Source organism: Mesoplodon mirus, assembly GCF_964341445.2.
Source record: "Mesoplodon mirus genome assembly, chromosome: 4".
NCBI lineage: Eukaryota > Metazoa > Chordata > Mammalia > Artiodactyla > Ziphiidae > Mesoplodon > Mesoplodon mirus.
This window is the reverse complement of record NC_138979.1, coordinates 94,996,354-95,005,618: the sequence shown is the minus strand read 5'-3', so window position 1 is coordinate 95,005,618 and position 9,265 is coordinate 94,996,354. Positions and strand designations below refer to the sequence as shown.

The 9,265-nt window shown below is 42.3% G+C and overlaps 1 pseudogene across 1 annotated transcript; it reads right to left on the bottom strand.

Moving 5' to 3' along the window:
* Positions 1-5,332: 5,332 nt before the first annotated feature.
* LOC309802871 (programmed cell death 6-interacting protein-like) lies at positions 5,333-8,776 on the bottom strand (annotated as a pseudogene). The gene is made up of 2 exons: positions 6,861-8,776; positions 5,333-6,405 (listed from the first exon to the last, which is right to left on the bottom strand). The product of its transcript is annotated as a programmed cell death 6-interacting protein-like (transcript).
* Positions 8,777-9,265: the final 489 nt, after the last annotated feature.

Here is a 9,265-nt window from a genome sequence, read left to right as displayed (position 1 = left end):
CTGCATTTGGGGAAGGTGCTAATCTTTCCTGAGGGAAAGTTTTGGTGGCCAGGCAACGGGTTAATTTCCCCTGGGAAGAGAGGTACTAGTGAGCTTGATCCAGCTCATGGATGACTTCGGTTTGTCTGACACTGAATTTTAGAACGCTGAACCTACGTTCAATGCCTATAGGTGAGACGTGCTCCTTTTCTCCCACAAGCTCTGCTTACAGTTGGCCTGATCATAGGTGTCTCACTCCTTTAGACATTCTGATTGTGGAACCCTTACTAGCTAGACACCACTCCATAGGTAGGACCAGCTTTATGTGTAGGTAAAGTAGGTGCTATTATTTTAGGGGTATCTGGAAGGCAGCACCTCCTTTCTTCCCTCCTTTACTTCCACAAGCCCTGCTTGCTGATGCTTATAATTCTTTTAGACAATTCCTTAGAAAAACAAAAGCCTATGTTGGAAGGGAGGAAAACATTTTGAATATCACCTATGCTTTATAACATGGGTAAATAAGTTCAGCAGATCAAGAAAAAATTGGTGGGGGCAGGTTTTGTTAAGAGAACTTGAGACACTGAGCCTGTGTGTTGGGGTTTGTGTGGGTAGGTTTGAGAAACTCTATGAAGCAGGTAGCAAAGGAATATAAATGGATGGAAGGTCAGAATTTATCTGTAAAATGGGGGTGTACCTGCCTCACAGTATTGTTGGGAGAATTAAATGAAATGATTATGTAAAGGACTTAATATAATAAGAAAGTAAGTACAGTTACTATTGTTTTTCTTGGTCTGAAAGAATGAACACATGTCACAATAACCTGGAATGGGAAGGAGGCAGAAGAGTGAAGTGTTCTCACCTCCTTATCCATCCAGGCTGCACTAGGCTAGAAGAGGAAGCCTCCGTGCCTGTGTCTGGCTGGGTCTCCTCCATGCCAAACACCTGGCCATTTGGAGATAATCAGATGAGGGACTGACTATTTCTTTCATAGCTGACATCCTTGCCAAAAGAAGAGATTGCCTAACAGCTGTCTCCATCATAATGGGCTTCTTAGAACTTGTCAGTTTGGCCTAAATGGAGAGAATTTTATGGCTATCATGAGGTCTAGTTTGCCCCCTGTGTGTTTATAGTAAATTACTACTTTTTTCTCCAGTGTCTATTTTTTTTCATGCAGCACCACATCTGAAATGAATTGAAATTGTGCAAAACTGGAAGTGTTCCTAGTGGATAGGTAATAGCTTAATGGAATCTGATAATTTCCAGTTGAGGCAGCTGATGGAATCCACATGTTAATACTACCACCTTACACTAAGTGAAGTTTTACAACACTTTCCCGTGTACTACCTCTCGAGAAAGATCCTCCAAACATGCATGGAAGTGGGTAAGGCAGGTAGAATCATCCAGATTTTCTAGATGAAGAAACTAAACTATTTCCTGACTTAGATTCTTTGGGTAATGAGGTAGGGAATGAGCAAGGCTTGAAAGGTGTTTACCCAACACCACATGGGGGAGAGCCAGGAACCTGGGACTACACTCCTCAGCCTTCCAGCAGTGAGTCCTGCTGCAAAGGGGTGGCATGATGGAGGGGCCAAGACTTTGGGATGAGAAATGGACTAGAATCCAGCTCCTTTACTGGCTGGGTCCTTGAGGGCAAGTCTCCCCAAATCCCTTGGCCTCTGTCTTATCGTCAGTAATGTGGGGCTTCCTGGGGCAATCATACTAACGTGAGAGTTGTCATGAAGCTTAAAATGGGATCGTAATGTTGAAGCATCTGGCACATCTTCAGCCCCCTCCACTGCACGAAAGGAGGTTTCAGGGTGTCATGATCAGCCTAATTAGTGAGCATCATTATTTTCAGGCCCAGGGCTTATTGAGATGTTGCCCTATACCAGACACTGTGCTGAGAGTGGCACGTAAATTATCCCTTTAATCGCCACATCAACCTTATGAGGAATTTATTATCCCCATTGGATTGATGAGAAAAGTGAGGTATGAAAGACTAAACAGTTTGACCAAAGCATACATTTAAGAAAAGGCTGAGCCCAGATTCAGGGCTTCATTGCCTCCTTTTTTATAGATTTGTAGAGCTGAAAGGAACTAAAAAATCACCTCGGCCACAGGCTCAACTTCCATTTCTCTTAACTTAAGACTTTGACAGGTCCAGCTGAAAGTACACAAATTCCTTTCATGTTGTCAATTTGACAAAGTTTAATTTAGCCAGACTTTCTACAGGTACAGGTGAGAGTTTCAGTCCCAGAGACCAACTAATACTGGAGATTGAGGAGGGTCCAGCTAACATTCTTTCCGTGGGTCAATGCCACACACTTCTGTGGAATATTAGCACCATGAATGTTGAGGGCTACTGCTTAGAAATAAAAAGTGACAACTTCCAGCTGGCATTTCTGAATATGTGGGGCCTTTCTGAATGAGATGATTTTCCATTTGGGGGAGGGAAGAGTAAGATGTCAGTGAAGGCAGAGGCAGAGGCAGGTGTCTGGAACATCCAAAGACAGGAGACTACAGTTCTCCTCACAATTTGAAAATGATAGAACCCTTATATGCATGCATTTCTCTAATAATTTATACATCCTAGTTCTTTGAGAGCTGGTGAAAACAGAATCCACAGCAAATTCAGAGTGACAATTAATACTTAAACAATGAGGCAAAATTCTGAAGAGAAAACAGGATTCTCAAATATATGTTCGTCAGCCCACTGAAAAGTTAATGACATTCCAAATTCCTTAAGCCAAGCCTGTATATACATATGAATTTTGTCAGTATAGGACAAAGAGAGTTGCAGGTTGAACAATTGCCCAGATAATTTGATTGGGACAGTTTGCTTAGGTCCTGAAAACCAACACTTCCTCTCTTCCTGTCCTTGCCTTTCCCCCAACTCTCACCCCAGTTTCCCCCAGCATACTATTTTTAAAAAAAATTATCCATGTAGGTTTTTTATTTTGTTTGATTTTTAATATTATGACATGTCAGGTGATGGCTGTATCTATTTTTTAAGGGTTAGGTATTTAATTAATTAATTTATTTTTAACATTTTTATCAGAGTATAATTGCTTTACAATGGTGTGTTAGTTTCTGCTTTATAACAAAGTGAATCAGTTATACATACACATATATCCCCATATCTCTTCCCCCTTGCATCTCCCTCCGTCCCACCCTCCCTATCCCACCCTTCTAGCTGGTTACAAAGCACTGAGCTGATCTCCCTGCCAGCATACTTTTTAATCTGCATTATCTGTATATAACTATATCCACCTTCCACTTCACTTTGACTGTATAGGCGATAGACTTGGCTACATGTGTACATATTAAGGACAGTAGATGTTCAAGGGAATTGGATGGGTGAAGTACACTGATCCAAAGTCTGTTTCTGTCTACTGTACAGCTGCAGCCAGAGGCAAAGTAAACTGTGTGTTTATAAATATCCAGTGAATTAATGTGGATACATTAAGTCTAAAATCCTGGCCTTTCTTTTGGGGATCTGGATTATTTGGATGATCGTCTAGACTTCACTACAGTCATATCCAGGTACTTAGAAGTATTTCCACATATGTTTAGGCCATATAGATGATCCAGATAATTCCAAGTTCAAGTGTTTCCTTCTTTACTAATACCCATCGTTGAATTTTTAGGATGCCTGCATCTCCTTCACTTGGGTTCTGGGATCAGTTAGAGTATCTCTGAGCCAGAGTATTAATTCAGTACTGATTTTTTTTAACATTTTAGTTTATATTGGAGTATAGTTGATTAACAATGTTGTGATGGTTTCAGGTGTACAGCAGAGTGCTTCAGTTATACATATACTGGGTTGGCCAAAAAGTTCCTTCAGTTTTTAAGTAAAAATAAGTCACATTTTTCATTTTCACCAAGAACTTTATTGAACAACGTATTCACCATTTTGTTCCACTACCTTCTGCCATTTTTCAGGGAACTTCATAATTCCATCTTCCCAAAACTTTTTATCTTTTTGAGCAAAGAACTGTTCCAGGTGCCTTTTACAGTCTTCCAGGGAATTGAAATTTTTTCCATGAAGAGAATTTTGTAAATACTGAAATAAATGGAAATCTGAAGGTGCAATGTCTGGTGAATACGGTGGGTGAATCAAAACTTCCCAGCCAAGCTGTAACAGTTTTTGCCTGGTCATCAAAGAAACATGCGGTCTTGTGTTATCTTGATGGAAGATGATGCGTTTTCTGTTGAGTAATTCTGGAAGCTTTTCCTCAAGTGTTGCTTTGAGTTGGTCTAATTGGGATCAGTACTTGTTGGAATTAGTCGTTTGGTTTTCAGGAAGGAGCTCATAATAGAGGACTCCCTTCCAATCCCACCATATTCACAACATCACCTTCTTTGGATGAAGACTGGCCTTTGGTGTGGTTGCTGGTTTATTTCACTTGCCCCACGATCACTTCCGTTCCACATTATTGTACACTATCCACTTTTCATCTCCCTTCACAATTTGTTTTAAAAATGGAACGTTTTCATTATGTTTAAGTAGAGAATCGCATGTAGAGATATGGTCAGGAAGGTTTTTTTCACTTAGCTTATGTGGAACCCAAACATCAAAGCGATTAACATAACCAAGCTGGTGCAAATGATTTTCATTGCTTGATTTGGATATTTTGAGTATGTTGACTATCTCCCATGTGGTATAACGTTGATTTTTCTCAGTTACTGTCTCGATTTGATCGCTATCAACTTCAACTGGTCTACCCGACTGTAGAGCATCATCCAGTGAGAAATCTCTAGCACAAAACTTTGCAAACCACTTTTGACGTGTTTGATCAGTCACAGCACCTTCTCCATACACTGCTCAAATCTTTTTTTTCATTTCAGTTGCATTTTTAACTTTCTTGAAATAAAGCATAGTATGCCAGAAATGTTGCTTTTTTCTTCCATGTTCAATATTAAAATGGCTACCCCAAAATTCACCAATTTTGATAAGTTTTTGTAAATGTATGCTGCTATGACAGCTGTCAGAACACAATCTAACAAAATTGTTTCGAATGAAGTTAAAGACAACTAAGCGCTACTAGAGCCATCTTACGGAAAAAAATGAACAAACTTTTTGGCAAACCCATACACGTATCTATTCTTCCTCAAATTATTTGCCCATTTAGGTTGTTACATAATATTGAGGAGAGTTCCCTGCGCTATACAGTAGGTCCTTGTTGGTTATCCATTTTATTTTTTTTAACTGTTCTTAAGGAACTTATTTTTAAATTATAAGATTTACAATGTTTTGATTATGCAAAATAGCATAATGAAAATTAAACCAAAGCAATAAACCAAAGGAGAAAGGTAACTTAGTTTTCTTGAATATCAGTACTGAAACCATCATTGTAAGCATCTGATGTTCCAGTCATGTCTTACGTAGACATAAGTATAATAATTTCAAATGTTTCACTTGTGGGTTTAATTTCTCATTTTCAGCTTTTATGAACTGTAATGTAATTTATTTCAAATCCTATTATAATTAGTCTTTATACTGCAACAGCAGCACATGGCCCATGTGCAATCAAATGTGGAACTGGGGCACAACTTCTAGCCACAGACAGAAATTGTACACTGCATTCAGTACATTAGAGTACGTTATATTAACCAGAGTGAAGGGTTTAGTACACTTATTGCAGGGTTGGTATTTCTTTCCCTTTGAGCTGAACCAGCTGAGCTTCTGAGCTGACATATTACTGCTGTGGATAGTAAGGCTGCTGTGGTGGCTGAGGGGAGGGGTATGAAGGCTGCTGGGGTCCTGGGTGCAGAGCCTGTCCAGTGCTCTGGTGATACACTGGCGGATATGGCATATTGTACTGGCCGTTTGCGTAAGGATTATAGCCCATGGGCATGGGCATTTGGCAATACCCAGGATACCCTGGATAGGTTGGGTATGGGGATCCCTGGGCCTGCAGAGGAGGAGCTGAACCAGGAGTTTGTGATGGAGCTGGTGCTGTGGTCCCAGTACTCGCTGGAGCTGGAGCTGAACCTGGAGCAGTAGCATCGCAGGAGGAGTTTGATTTGCTGGAAGCACAGGAGGTGGAGGCCGGGCTGGGGGCTGAGGCTTAGTAGGTGGCATGGTTTTTGGCGCTGGAGTTGGAGGTGTTGGCTTGTGTCCCCCTGCTGGAGAGGACTGATACACAGGTGTAAGAATTGAAGGAACACTAGGTTCTCTGGCAATGCTTTGTTGCAAGTCCTTTAAGAGTTCATCCCTCTCTGTCTTCCGTGCAAATACTATATCACTGCATTTGTTCTGGAACCTAAAGAGTATTTCAGTCAGCTCATTGTAAAACTTTGTGCCCTCCTTCAGATTAGCTACAAGTTCAACAAAGTTGTCATACACAGCAGCTAAATTCTTCAAAACTTCTTCTCTTAAATTACCTTCATTGTTAGACTGTTTCATTTTTTTTTTTTTTTTTTCTTCTTTTTGCGGTATGCGGGCCTCTCACTGTCGTGGCCTCTCCCGTTGCGGAGCACAGGCTCCGGACGCGCAGGCCCAGCGGCCATGGCTCACGGGCCCAGCCGCCCCGCGGCACATGGGATCCTCCCAGACCGGGGCACGAACCCGTATCCCCTGCATCGGCAGGCGGACTCTCAACCACTGCGCCACCAGGGAGGCCCCCAGACTGTTTCATTTTTGAAAATTCCTGGTGTGAGACCTGAATATTTTTTTTCTTTTTCTTTTTTTTTTTTTGCGGCACGCGGGCCTCTCACTGCTGTGGTCTCTCCCGTTGCGGAGCACAGGCTCCAGACGCGCAGGCTCAGTGGCCATGGCTCACGGGCCTAGCCGCTCCGCGGCATGTGGAATCTTCCCGGACCGGGGCACAAACCCGTGTCCCCTGCATCGGCAGGCGGACTCTCAACCACTGTGCCACCAGGGAAGCCCTGAATATTTTTAAGAAGTCCTTCCTGTTTCTTTAGAGATTCTTGGACTTTAGTTGTAAGACCCCCATAGATTCGATCCAGTTCAGTAACAGAAATAGCTTCTTTATTTATCATACCACCTTGAGCCAGAGCAGTCAAAAATTTGCTCATCATGTCAAAATTCACTGATTTCAGGTCATTCTCCAGCCCCTCTCTTTCCTTCTTTACTTCATCAAGATTTGTCAATAAGGATTTTAAGACATTTACAACCTCGCTGCCCTGCATGGTCTTCGTCGGTTTAGCAGACGGGATGGCAGCATTCAGCTCCCGCTCTGGCTTACACAGAAGTGCAGTGGTGTCTCAGTGAGCCTGGTAACGCTCTTTCACCTGTCCATATGCTTGCACAGCTTTATCCAAAACAGATCTGAAGTTGCTTCCCTCTGCTTTTAAAGGCTTATAGAGTTCATTGGATGGCGTCCTTTGCCAGCGTTCCTTGCATTTTGCTCTTAAATCATTGTCAGTTGTTTCTTCTTCATCCATCAGTCTTAATGACTCATCTAGGATTTCTTTATTTCTTTGTAGAAGTTCAGGTAGCTCTTTGATCAACTGATCAACAGTCTGAATGCCTCCCTTTTCAATCACATGTGGAATTAGTCAGTATAGACTGAGGTACAGTATCTCCAGATGTATCTTCAATTGCTGCTGGAAGATTAAGTGAAGCTAACACCCAGATTAAGTGAAGCTAACACCCCATTTGCCAAAGTGGTGGCTTCTCTCATTTGAGCAATTGATCTGTTAACTAAATCCGCTTCCTCTGATTGTAGGCAGCCAAAGACTGCTGTACTGACACAGGAACCATCTTCTCAAACAGATCAGTGAATTTCTGACTGATGGGTACGTTGACTGGCATAGATTTCACAAGTGTGGCTTTGCCAATAGGGTCTAGATCTTTAAGGTCTGGAACTCGATCGTGATAGATGAAGTCATTATCCTTCTTTGCTGCAGTAAGGGCACGGTTGATTTTGTCAGACAGTTCCTTCACATTGACATACTCATCATAGCGAGATGTCACTGTTTTAATCAATTCTGTTGCATGCTGTAACCTTGCAATCTCTTCTCCAAATTTCTTCTGCTGTTTTGCCGGGATAGGCTGGTGATATTCAGCATAGGCCTGCATGATACAGTGCTTTGCAGCCAGGGCAGGAAACACCTCCTGGAAATACAAATACTTGGGGAGAGTATCTTTGTATGGACACTGTTTAAAACATCACCAGAATAATCTGCAGCCTGAATAGCCAATTAAGCTATGATGGCACCTTTCATTTTATCTCTAGTGGCTTTTAAAAAAAATACTTCTTGGGCCTGTGCCAGCATGATAAGACTGAGGGTCCCAATGGTATCTGGAGATATGTCCACAGTAGGCTCTCTATTCAAGGCAGATAAAACCGTCTCTTTAATATGCAAAAAGGCTCCACTAGCAAACTGATAATGCTTAGCAGCGATTTTCAATCCTTTATCATTATCCAGGTTCTATTCTGCTGCAATCTGGCTAGCTAAGGCTGTACAACTGAACACCACACAGGTCTTTTCATAACCTTGACTTGCAAGAGCCAATTTTACAGATCCTCCAAAAAGTGAACCTTTATCAAAAGCATCCTTCCAGGTAAATGTCAAGCAGGTCTGGTTTTCAGAAAATGGGAATTTGGGTTCAGTGGAACAGATCTGATCATAATATCTCAGCAGCATCTCAAGTGCGCCCTTGTGCTTGTCCAGCAGTCGGCCGAGCACAGCATGGCACAGCTTGCTGAGCTCCCTGCCCCGCGCAGTACTGGGCCTGCTCCTCCAAGCCGCTTGGGTACATCTGCTGGATGAACTTCACCAGCATCTTGGCCAGGTCTACCTCTGAGGTCTTCTTCAGCTGCACTGAGATTTACGTCGCCATGGCAAGCGCCTCGTCCGCGCTTCAGGCCAAAGAGATTGTGCGTCGGAGACGAAGGCCAAGGCGCGCGGGGTACCGGGCTGGCAGACTGGCCGACTGACAGGCTAAGGGACTTGTGTTCCGGTTATCCACTTTAAATATAGCATTGTGTACATGTCAATTCCAAATTCCCTGACTATCCCTTCCCCCCACCATTCCCCGCTGGTAACCGTAAGTTCGTTCTGAGTCCCTGAGTCTGTTTTTGTTTTGTAAATAAGTTAATTTGTATCATTTCTTTTTAGATTCTGCATTTAAGCGATATCATATGATATTTCTTTTTCTCTGTCTTACTTCACTTAGTATGAGAGTCTCTAGGTCGATTCACGTTGCTGCAAATGGCATTATTTCATTCTTTTTAATGGCTCAGTAATATTCCATTGTATATATGTAAGACATCTTTATCCATTCCTCTCTCGCTGGACATTTAGGTTGCTTCCA